The 9,935-nt window shown below is 40.6% G+C and overlaps 2 non-coding genes across 2 annotated transcripts; one reads left to right on the forward strand and one right to left on the reverse strand.

Annotated features, from left to right (window-relative positions):
- The first annotated feature begins 205 nt into the window (after positions 1-205).
- On the forward strand, positions 206-277 carry trnaa-cgc (transfer RNA alanine (anticodon CGC)). The gene has a single exon. It is a non-coding gene; the product is annotated as a tRNA-Ala (tRNA).
- Positions 278-6,226: 5,949 nt separating this feature from the next.
- trnaa-cgc (transfer RNA alanine (anticodon CGC)) lies at positions 6,227-6,298 on the reverse strand. Its single transcript has one exon. It is a non-coding gene; the product is annotated as a tRNA-Ala (tRNA).
- Positions 6,299-9,935: the final 3,637 nt, after the last annotated feature.

Genomic DNA, 9,935 nt, shown 5'->3' on the forward strand with positions numbered 1-9,935 from the left:
AGCACATCTCCACTCTGGCACACACTTGCCGATTCTTCCTGAGCAACATACGAAGAATCTGACACCTTCCTCACCAACTACACCACCCAGCTCCTGGTCCAGACCCTGGTACTCTCCCGTCTAGACTACCGCTCACTCCACCGGCTCCCGATCGCTGCTCGCATCCAGTTCAAGACTTCAAGAGTTCATGTGCTCAATGACAACAGGGGATGTAGCTCAGTGGTAGAGCGCATGCTTCGCATGTATGAGGCCCCGGGTTCAATCCCCGGCATCTCCAGGTGGTATTTCTTTACCCCGCCCTTCCATGAAATCACACTTTGTTGTTTATTAAAAACACTCTTATAAAACCCAGCCCTTTCTGGTTTCATTCATTCAATCAATCTATCTATCTTTTGATTTATAAATGTAATTATTTATTTTATTAATCTCTATCTAACTTTTGATTCAGAATTTTAAATATATTTATATATGTTTTCTCTATCTATATTTTGATTTCAAAAAATAAATATAATTTTTTTTTACTCTCTCCTTCTCTCTATCCATCTAACTATTAGGCATACCATTACAAAAAAAGTCTTCTTATCTTCAACATTTCACACGATTAATGTTGTCATTGAAGCTAAATCAATCAGAATAACAGGACAAGAGGGAGACGCAAAAGAGATATGCTCCAGGAGCCGGTTTTTTAAAACTTGTAATCTGGATCGTTTTGATCCGTTTGTTCAGAAAATATCACTGCTGAAATATCCATATTACGAATTGCGATTAAAATGTCCAGCATTTTAAAAAGTAATCTCGGTCACAAAATATAGGATTACAAATCCAGATAATTTGTATCCAGATTACAAGTTTTGAAAAAGCAGCTCCTGGTGAGCCTCCAAATCACAACCGCAGTGTCCTGCCGTACAAGTACCACACAAAAGACAAGTGCACCACTTGGAGCACTGGGAGACGATGTCAGAAAAATTGAGGAAAGCTGTCAAAACAAAATAATCTTGCTGGCCACCAAGTCCTGGGACAGTTTTGTAGCCCTTCAGTTTAGCACACCGAGCAGCTGGCAAGTGTGAGGCATTGTGGCTTAGTTGGTTAAAGCACCTGCCTTGTAAACAGGAAATCCTTGGTTTGAATCCCAGCAGTGCCTCTTTTACTTCTTCTCCCAAAGTTAAATGCATACCTTCTTCTAAAAAGATTAATTCCTAAAATTAACGTAGTAGGGATTCACAGAAATACATGCACATGGATTAGGGAGCTTTTAACATGTAGAAAACAGAAAGTATTAATTAGACGAGAAACCTCAAAATGGAGCGAGGTAACCAGTGGTGTACCACAGGGATCAGTATTAGGTCCTCTGCTATTTGTAATCTACATTCATGATTTAGATTCTGGTATAGTAAGCAAACTTGTTAAATTTGCAGACGATACAAAAATAGGAGTAGCAAACACTGCTGCAGGAGCAAAGTTCATTCAAAATGATCTAGACAGCATTCAGACACATGGCAAATGACATTTAATAGAGAAAAGTGTAAAGTACTGCATGCAGGCAATAAAAATGTGCATTATAAATATCATGTAGAAGATACTGAAATTGAAGAAGGAATCTATGAAAAAGATCTAGGAGTTTATGTTGACTAAGAAATGTCTTCATCTAGACAATGTGGGGAAGCCAACAAGATGCTCGGATATATTATGAAAAATGTTGATTTTAAATCAAGGGAAGTAATGTTAAAACTTAAGAATGCATTAGTAAGACCTCAACTAGAATATTGTGTTCAGTTCTGGTCTCCTCGTTACAAAAAGGATATTGCTGCTCTAGAAAGAGTGCAAAGAAGAGCAACCAGAATTATCCCAGGTTTAAAAGGCATGTCGTATGCAGACAGGCTCAAAGAATTGAATCTGTTCAGTCTTGAACAAAGAAGACTACGCGGCGATCTGATTCAAGCATTCAAAATCCTAAAAGGTATTGACAATGTCGACCCAGGGGACTTTTTAGACCTGAAAAAAGAAACAAGGATCAGAGGTCACAAATGGAGATTAGATAAAGGGGCATTCAGAACAGAAAATAGGAGGCACTTTTTTTACACAGAGGATTCTAGAACCAATTCCCCAGTAATGTTGTTGAAGCTGACACCCTGGGATCCTTCAAGAAGCTGCTTGATGAGGTTCTAGGATCAATAAGCTACTAACAGCCAAACGCGCAATATGGGCCGAATGGCCTCCTCTCATTTGCAAACTTTGTTTTGTTCTTACATTGTGCTCATTCTGCTTTTAACCTCGTGTTAAGCCCTACACCGAGGGGAAAGGCCATCCAAAAATTGGAATGAACTTGTAAATGCTCCTCTCCATGGAACTCTCTAGTCACCCCTTTGCGGTCCTATGTCGGACCCTGTCCCACCTCATCAGAAAGACATGAAGCACATGAAGCAGAAAAAGCAGAGAAAACCTTTCAATGGCATAGTGAGACTGATAGGAGCTAAGAGAAGCCGAAAAAAAGGGGTGTATCTGAGCAATACACAAAGCTCCGGCACCACAGAGAGAACACGGACATAAACAAACAAGACAGCTGCTTCTGCATCCAGCGCTCAAAGAATATCACAGACATTATTTGCAGAGCTTTTTGTGATGTTATAGTAATAAAATAATGACTTGGATCGCATTATTGAAGAATTTGGTGATAAAACGAGTGATCAGGAGAGGATTTATCGGTATGCACGACTATGAAGAGGTATGTGAAAAATACAGCAAACAAGGGGTGGGGCGGGGCTGGAGGTGCAGTATTGAGTGTCCTGTTGATATGCAGTGCCTTTTAAACCTGTTTTACTGTGAAAAAAATACTTTTAAACAGCGTGTGTGAAAATAAATTGGACCTGACGCACCTGAGACGTGCTGAATAAATGGACTGCTAAGGTGTGACAGGACAGCAGATATATAATGTCCAAACTGTTTCTCCCAAAGAAATACTCTTTTATTTTTACAAACAAAAATACCCCAAATAATCCAAATGAAAAACAATAATCCACCCCGCTATCAACAATGATATCGGGGTAAAAACAGAAACAGGTTCAGTCTCAAAAAGTAAATAATAAGTCACTCCTCAACCACAATCCTCGGCAAAGTTGAGGTAGACGGAACCAAGGCCAGAAAACGACGGGGATGGGATTCAAACCTGCGCGTGCAGAGTACAGTGCAATACATCGCCTTTACCGCTCGGTCACCTCGTCCTCCATGCAGCAATCACATAAAAAAAACACACATTTCAGCTTTCACCCAGCCCTATATTAACTGATGACCCCCCCAAGCTTGTCCAAACCAATCACTGTACAGACAGTTGGTCACTGCAGAAACAAGACACGTCATCCATATATAAGGAGCATTTCACCTGTGTACCCTTGCTCCCTGGGATTACAATTCCTCGGATGGATCCTCGCTTATAAAATTGCCAGGCATCTCTAAATAACTGACAAAAAGTAACAGGGACAAAGGGCATCCCTGTCGGGCACCAGACTTGACTGAAAGACTGGGAGATTTCCACTTATTTACCAATACAGTAGATAGATAGATAGATTGAATGAAAGAAACCAGAAAGGGCCAGGTGGTGGGTTAGGGTTAAGAGTTTTTTAATAAACAACAAAGTGTGATTTCATTGTAATATTAAGTAAAGGAATTCCACCTGGAGAGTGAACCCAGGGCCTCATACATGTGAAGCATGCACTCTACCACTGAGCTACAGTGCCTATAGAAAGTATTCACCCCCCTTGGAAGTTTACAACCTGAAATCTTGATGTATTTAAATGGGATTTCTTCCTTTGATTTACACAACCTACTCAACACTTTGAAGAGGCAAGAGAATTTTTATTGTGAAACAACAGTTAATGAAAAATAAAAAAACTGAAATGTCTTGGTTAGATAAGTATTCACCCCTGAGTCAATACTTGGTAGAACTACCTTTGGCACCTGTAAGTCTTTTGGGGTAAGTTTCTACCAGGTTTGCACATCTGGATCGTGCAATATTCTTCTTGGCAAAATGATTCAAGCTCTATCAAGTTGGATGGGGATCGTTGGTGGACAGCAATCTTCAAGTCTTGCCACTGATTCTCAATCTGATTCAAGTCCGGGCTTTGACTGGGCCACACTAGGATGTTCGCTTTCTTGTTTTTAAGCCAATCCAGTGTCGCTTTGGCTGTGTGCTTGGGGTCATTGTCCATTCATTTTGCCCTCTACCCTGACAAGCTTCCCAGTCCCTGCCGATGAAAAGCATCCCCATAGCATGATCCTTTTTTGCAAATTCCAAGCGGGATTTTACATGGGCCTTTTTCAGAAATGGCTTCCTTCTTGCCACTTTTCCATACAGGCCAGATTTGTGGAGTACCTGAGCTATTGTTGACACATGGACAGTTTCTTTCGTCTCAGCCATGGAACGCTGTAGGTCTTCAGAGTTGTCACTGGCCTCTTGGTGACTTCTCTGACCAATGCCCTTCTTACCCGGCTGCTCAGTTTGGGAGGACGGCCTGCTCTAAGCAGATTCGGGGTGGTGCCGTATACCTTCCACTTCTTAATGGTAGACTTGACAGTGCTCCAAGGGATATTCAATGCCTTTGAAATCATTTTATACCCCTCCCCTGATCTGTGCCTTTCCACAACTTTATTCCAGAGTTGTCTTGGTCTTCATGGTAGTATCTTTGCTTTGAATGCACTATCTAACTGTGGGACAGGTGTATTTAATCCAAAATCATGTGAACCATTTTTATTGCACACAGATGGACTCCATTGAACTTATTGTGTGAATTCTGAAGGCAATTGGTTGCACCAGAGCTTATTTAGGAGTGTCATAGCAAAGGGGGTGAGTACTTATCTAATGAAGACTTCTCAGGTTTTTAATTTTCCCACATCGAAAGTGTTGAGTAGGTTGTGTAAATCCTATTTAAATGCATCAAGATTTCAGGTTGTAACACAACAAACTGTGAAAACGTCCAAGGGGGATGAATAGTGAATACTTACTATAGGCACTGTAAATCCCCTGTTGTCATCTTAGTCTCATTCTGTGCAACAAAACATAGATAGATTGAATGAATGAATGATTGAATGAATGAATGAATGAAAGGGCTGGCTGATGGAAGAACAGTGGTTCTCAACCCTGGACCTGGGGACTCAGTGTCCTGCTGGTTTTTGTTCCAACTGAGCTCTCAATTACTTAATTGAACCCTTAATGGAACTAATCAGAGCTTTTTACTTATTTTAAAGAGTTGGAGATTTCAAGTTAAATATAAAATGATATAAGGAACTTGTAAGCTAATCAATTTAAAAAGTCAAATTAAGCAAATTCTTAGTTCAATTAAGTAATTGAGAGTTCAGTTGGAACAAAAACCAAAACTGAAATGTGTTTTTTTTTTATGTGATTGCTGCGTGGAGGACGAGGTGACCGAGCTGTAAAGGCGATGTATTGCACTGTGCTCTGCACGCGCAGGTTTGAATCCCATCCCCGTCGTTTTTTGGCTCATTTTCCTCCGTGGCCTTGGCTCTGTCTACCTCACTTTTGCCGTGTAGCTTAAAACAGTGCAGGGCTCTGTGGCACAATGGACTTCTAGTCCATCTGTGTAGTATGATTCAAAGGGTATAGTTTTGAGTCATGAATGCTTATACATGATTTTTTATTACTTAGTTGTGTTTTTTTTAGAAGGTGGTATGCATTTACCTTTGGAAGAAGAAATTAAAGAGGCACTGCGGGGATTCGAACCCAGTGTCACAGAGTGACCCTGAAACCCATCTTCCCTTGTACGAGGTGTGAGCACCTTTTTTGAGTGAAAGGGGTATGCGGCAGAGATGTCTGGCTCTTTGACAGAAACAGTTTAATTAATTTGTGGTTTTCCCAGCTAACAAGATTGAAGTTTGTGCAGGTATGAAGTAAAGGCCCTGCTTGCCCACACCTCTGATGTAAAACGCTGGATCCGCAGGCCTGTCGTGCTGTTCACAGAGCCACTTCAAGCTGAGAGAAGGAGAGAGTTAAAAAAAATATTTATTTTTAGAAATCAAAATATAGAGATAGAAAAAAAATAATTAATATATATATATATAATTATGAAGAGATAGAAATAAATAAAATAAATAATGTTGACATTTATAAATCAAAAGATAGATCGAATGAAACCAGAAAGGGCTGGGTTTTGGAAGAGTGTTTTTAATAAACAACAAAGTGTGATTTCATGGAAGGGCGGGGTAAAGAAATACCACCTGGAGATGCCGGGGATTGAACCCGGGGCCTCATACATGCGAAGCATGCGCTCTACCACTGAGCTACATCCCCTGTTGCCGTTGAGGTGTGCTAAACTGAAGGGCTACAAAACTGTCCCAGGACACGGTGGCCAGCAAGATTATTTTGTTTTGACAGCTTTCCTCAATTTTTCTGACATCGTCTCCCAGTGCTCCCAGTGCTCCAAGTGGTGCACTTGTCTTTTGTGTGGTACTTGTAGGCAGGACACTGTGGTTGTGATTTGGAGGCTCACCAGGAGCTGCTTTTTCAAAACTTGTAATCTGGATACAAATTATCTGGATTTGTAATCCTATATTTTGTGACCGAGATTACTTTTTAAAATGCTGGACATTTTAATCGCAATTCGTAATATGGATAATTCAGCAGTGACATTTTCTGAACAAACGGATCAAAACGATCCAGATTACAAGTTTTAAAAAACGGCTCCTGGAGCATATCTCTTTTGCGTCTCCCTCTTGTCCTGTTATTCTGATTGATTTAGCTTCAATGACAACATTAATCGTGTGAAATGTTGAAGATAAGAAGACTTTTTTTGTAATGGTGTGCCTAATAGTTAGATGGATAGAGAGAAGGAGAGAGTTAAAAAAAATTATATTTATTTTTTGAAATCAAAATATAGATAGAGAGAGAAAACATATATAAATATATTTATAATTCTGAATCAAAAGTTAGATAGAGATTAATAAAATAAATAATTACATTTATAAATCAAAAGATAGCTAGATTGATTGAATGAATGAAACCAGAAAGGGCTGGGTTTTGGAAGAGTGTTTTTAATAAACAACAAAGTGTGATTTCATGGAAGGGCGGGGTAAAGAAATACCACCTGGAGATGCCGGGGATTGAACCCGGGGCCTCATACATGCGAAGCATGCGCTCTACCACTAGGCAACGGGCCCCTTTGATTTCCAGGGCAAGCTGTGGTGTGTGCCATCCTGAAATGTGCCGCCTATCCAGCCTTGTTAAGTTTCTGAGATCACAAAAGATCAGGCTTACTTAAGGTGATGTCTGTAGGCGATTGCTTCCTCTGCTTTTAGGCCCTTCATATTATGTGGACTGTGGTAAAATGTAATTTTAAAATTGTAAGGCCTACTGCACATAGAATTCCCAGATGGCCTCTCATCCAAGTACTAACCAAACCCAGCCTTAATAAAAGTGATTTGACCATAGTCAATTGCTAGTTCTGCTCTTAGGTCCTTTATGTTTCTTACACTGGGTGTGCTTTCTCTTTAAACTCTATTTTTTATATACTTTTTACAGTTTTCAATGGTAAAACTTTACCAAATTTTAATTTTGTAATGCCTACAGCACTTGGCATTCCCAGGTGGCCTCTCCTCTAAGTACTAAACAAACCCAGCCTTGCTTCGCTTCTCAGATCAGGCTTACTCAAGGTGGTGTGGCAGTAGTCAGTGGCGACGCGTGGTGGGGGCACGCTTGGTCACGTGCCCCCCCCCCCCCCCCCAGATTTCTGCCAGGCAGTGGCTTAGCCACTGCGTTAGGATCGTTCACACTGAAACCTGTGTAAGAAATAAAGAAATTGCAATATTGTTATGTTTTTCGCTTCCCGTTATAGTCTACCTGTGTGAACACAGGACGCGGGGCGGACGCAGCACGGGCGGCGCTGATTTTTCTTTTCGCTCACGGAGCGAACTTTTTATTTACCGCGTTGCTATCAACCAATGAGAATACATAAGCAAGCTGCACTCGCTCAACCCCAAACACAGATGCATGAAACATATAGGCTATGATTACTGTATATGCTATGTAGCCTAGCTACTACACACATAGATGTGGTAGAGGACATCTACTATGTAATGAGTAGCCTATGTATTTACATAGAATGCACTCGCCTCATGACATATCTTATTGCCAGCTGACCTCTCCAGCAGCCAGCCTACTAATAAGATTATCATTTTTCACGGATTGTGCAGCCAGCTTCATCAAGGGACGGTAACCAAGTCCATCCAGGTCTTGGAGATGGAGTGGTAAATGCACAACCTATTATTAATTGAATAACTAAAGAAATAAATTAGAATGAAAACAGTTCTGGACGCTGCTGAGAGAAAACCGGCAAAACTGTTTCAATTCCTGAGTTCGGTTACCTATTCGTTTTCATTCTGATTATTTGTTTAGGCTACAGCGTGTCCGTCAGCTCAACAAAGCCCGATAGGCTAGCGAATGTCAATGCAGTGTGATACCATAAAAACGAGTGGCTGGATTTGCTGTCAATCAACCAAAGTTTTTTGTTGGATCAGCTGTTCGTACATTTTATTTATTTATTTATTTTTTTAACTTTTTTGTTTTAAAGGCGCTGTAGTTATACAATGTATGCAACTGTGTGCACAAGTCCCTCCTCCCCCGAACCTCCAGAAAATTAGGTACGACGGCAGTCCTGCGTCAGTCAAACGGTAATTAAATTAGTCAGGATTTGTGAAATTAAATAAAATGGTTTGCTTTGCTTTGCTTTGAACACCAACTGTTAGTTAACAAAAATGAACAACCATAATTACAAATTAAGTTATATCTAGTTATTTGTATTTATTATCATAATGTGAAATTGAATTATGATGCGCATGTTAAAAGCTCAAGTCCTTTGCTTTGTATTTCCATTCTTGTTTTTAATCGGAAGTGTTCTAAACTGAATCTTTTTTTTTCTTCTTCTGTTAAAAAAAAAATTGTTCTTTATTTTTCGAAAATAAAATGTCAATGCACTAATAAATAAGAAATCAGGTTGCCAATTGCACCACTGTGACTCTGTTGCCAGAGTTTATTATTTAAAAATACGTAAGTGCGCAGTTTATTTCAAACTTTCAAAACTTAATAACATAACCAAAGCGTGTCTAAGACCCTTCACCGTTATATTTGTTCTCGTGTGAGACGTTCACTTTTTCAGTCAGCGAAAATATGTGCTAAAAACAGAGTGAATTTGAGCCCTGTTAAAATGGCAAAAAGACAGCTACGTTTGGAGTTTTTCTACAACAAAAAAGCTAAACCACCAACGCCAGAGACATCAACAGAAACCAAACCTGACTTCTGTATGTTATTAACAGCACGAGATTGTGACGATTCTTCCATTTCAAACGCTCAGGTTGCAGTGCAGGTGCAGCTGTCTGTCGATAAGAGACCCTTGCCTGTAAAGTGTTGTTTACAGATTGTGACAATCGTGTGTAAAACTGTTTGTGATGAAAGATCTGGTAATGTTAGAAAGCTATCTTAATGTTTACATAAAAATGGTTAAAATCGGGCATCGGGGTTTGAGCACAGTTTTTTTTGGGGGGGGGGGGGGGGCTGGGCTGTGCCCCACCAGTTTTTCAAGCCATGAATAGCCACTGGCAGTAGTCAATTGCTGGCTTTGCTTTTAGGACCTTTATGTTACGTAAAATGGAGGTGCTTTCCCTTCCAGCCATTACTTTTTTTTGCCTGGATTGCCTGGGACCAGGATACAACACAGGGGAGCAGCGTACAGCACAGGGGAGCAGGGTACAGCACAGGGGAGCAGGGTACAGCACAGGGGAGCAGGGTACAGCACAGGGGAGCAGGGTACATCATAGAGAAGCAGTGTACAGCACAGGGGAGCAGGGTACAGCACAGGGGAGCAGGGTACAGCACAGGGGAGCAGGGTACAGCACAGGGGAGCAGAGTACAGCACAGGGGAGCAGCGTACAGCACA

The sequence above is a fragment of the Acipenser ruthenus genome, chromosome 48, assembly GCF_902713425.1.
Source record: "Acipenser ruthenus chromosome 48, fAciRut3.2 maternal haplotype, whole genome shotgun sequence".
Lineage (NCBI taxonomy): Eukaryota > Metazoa > Chordata > Actinopteri > Acipenseriformes > Acipenseridae > Acipenser > Acipenser ruthenus.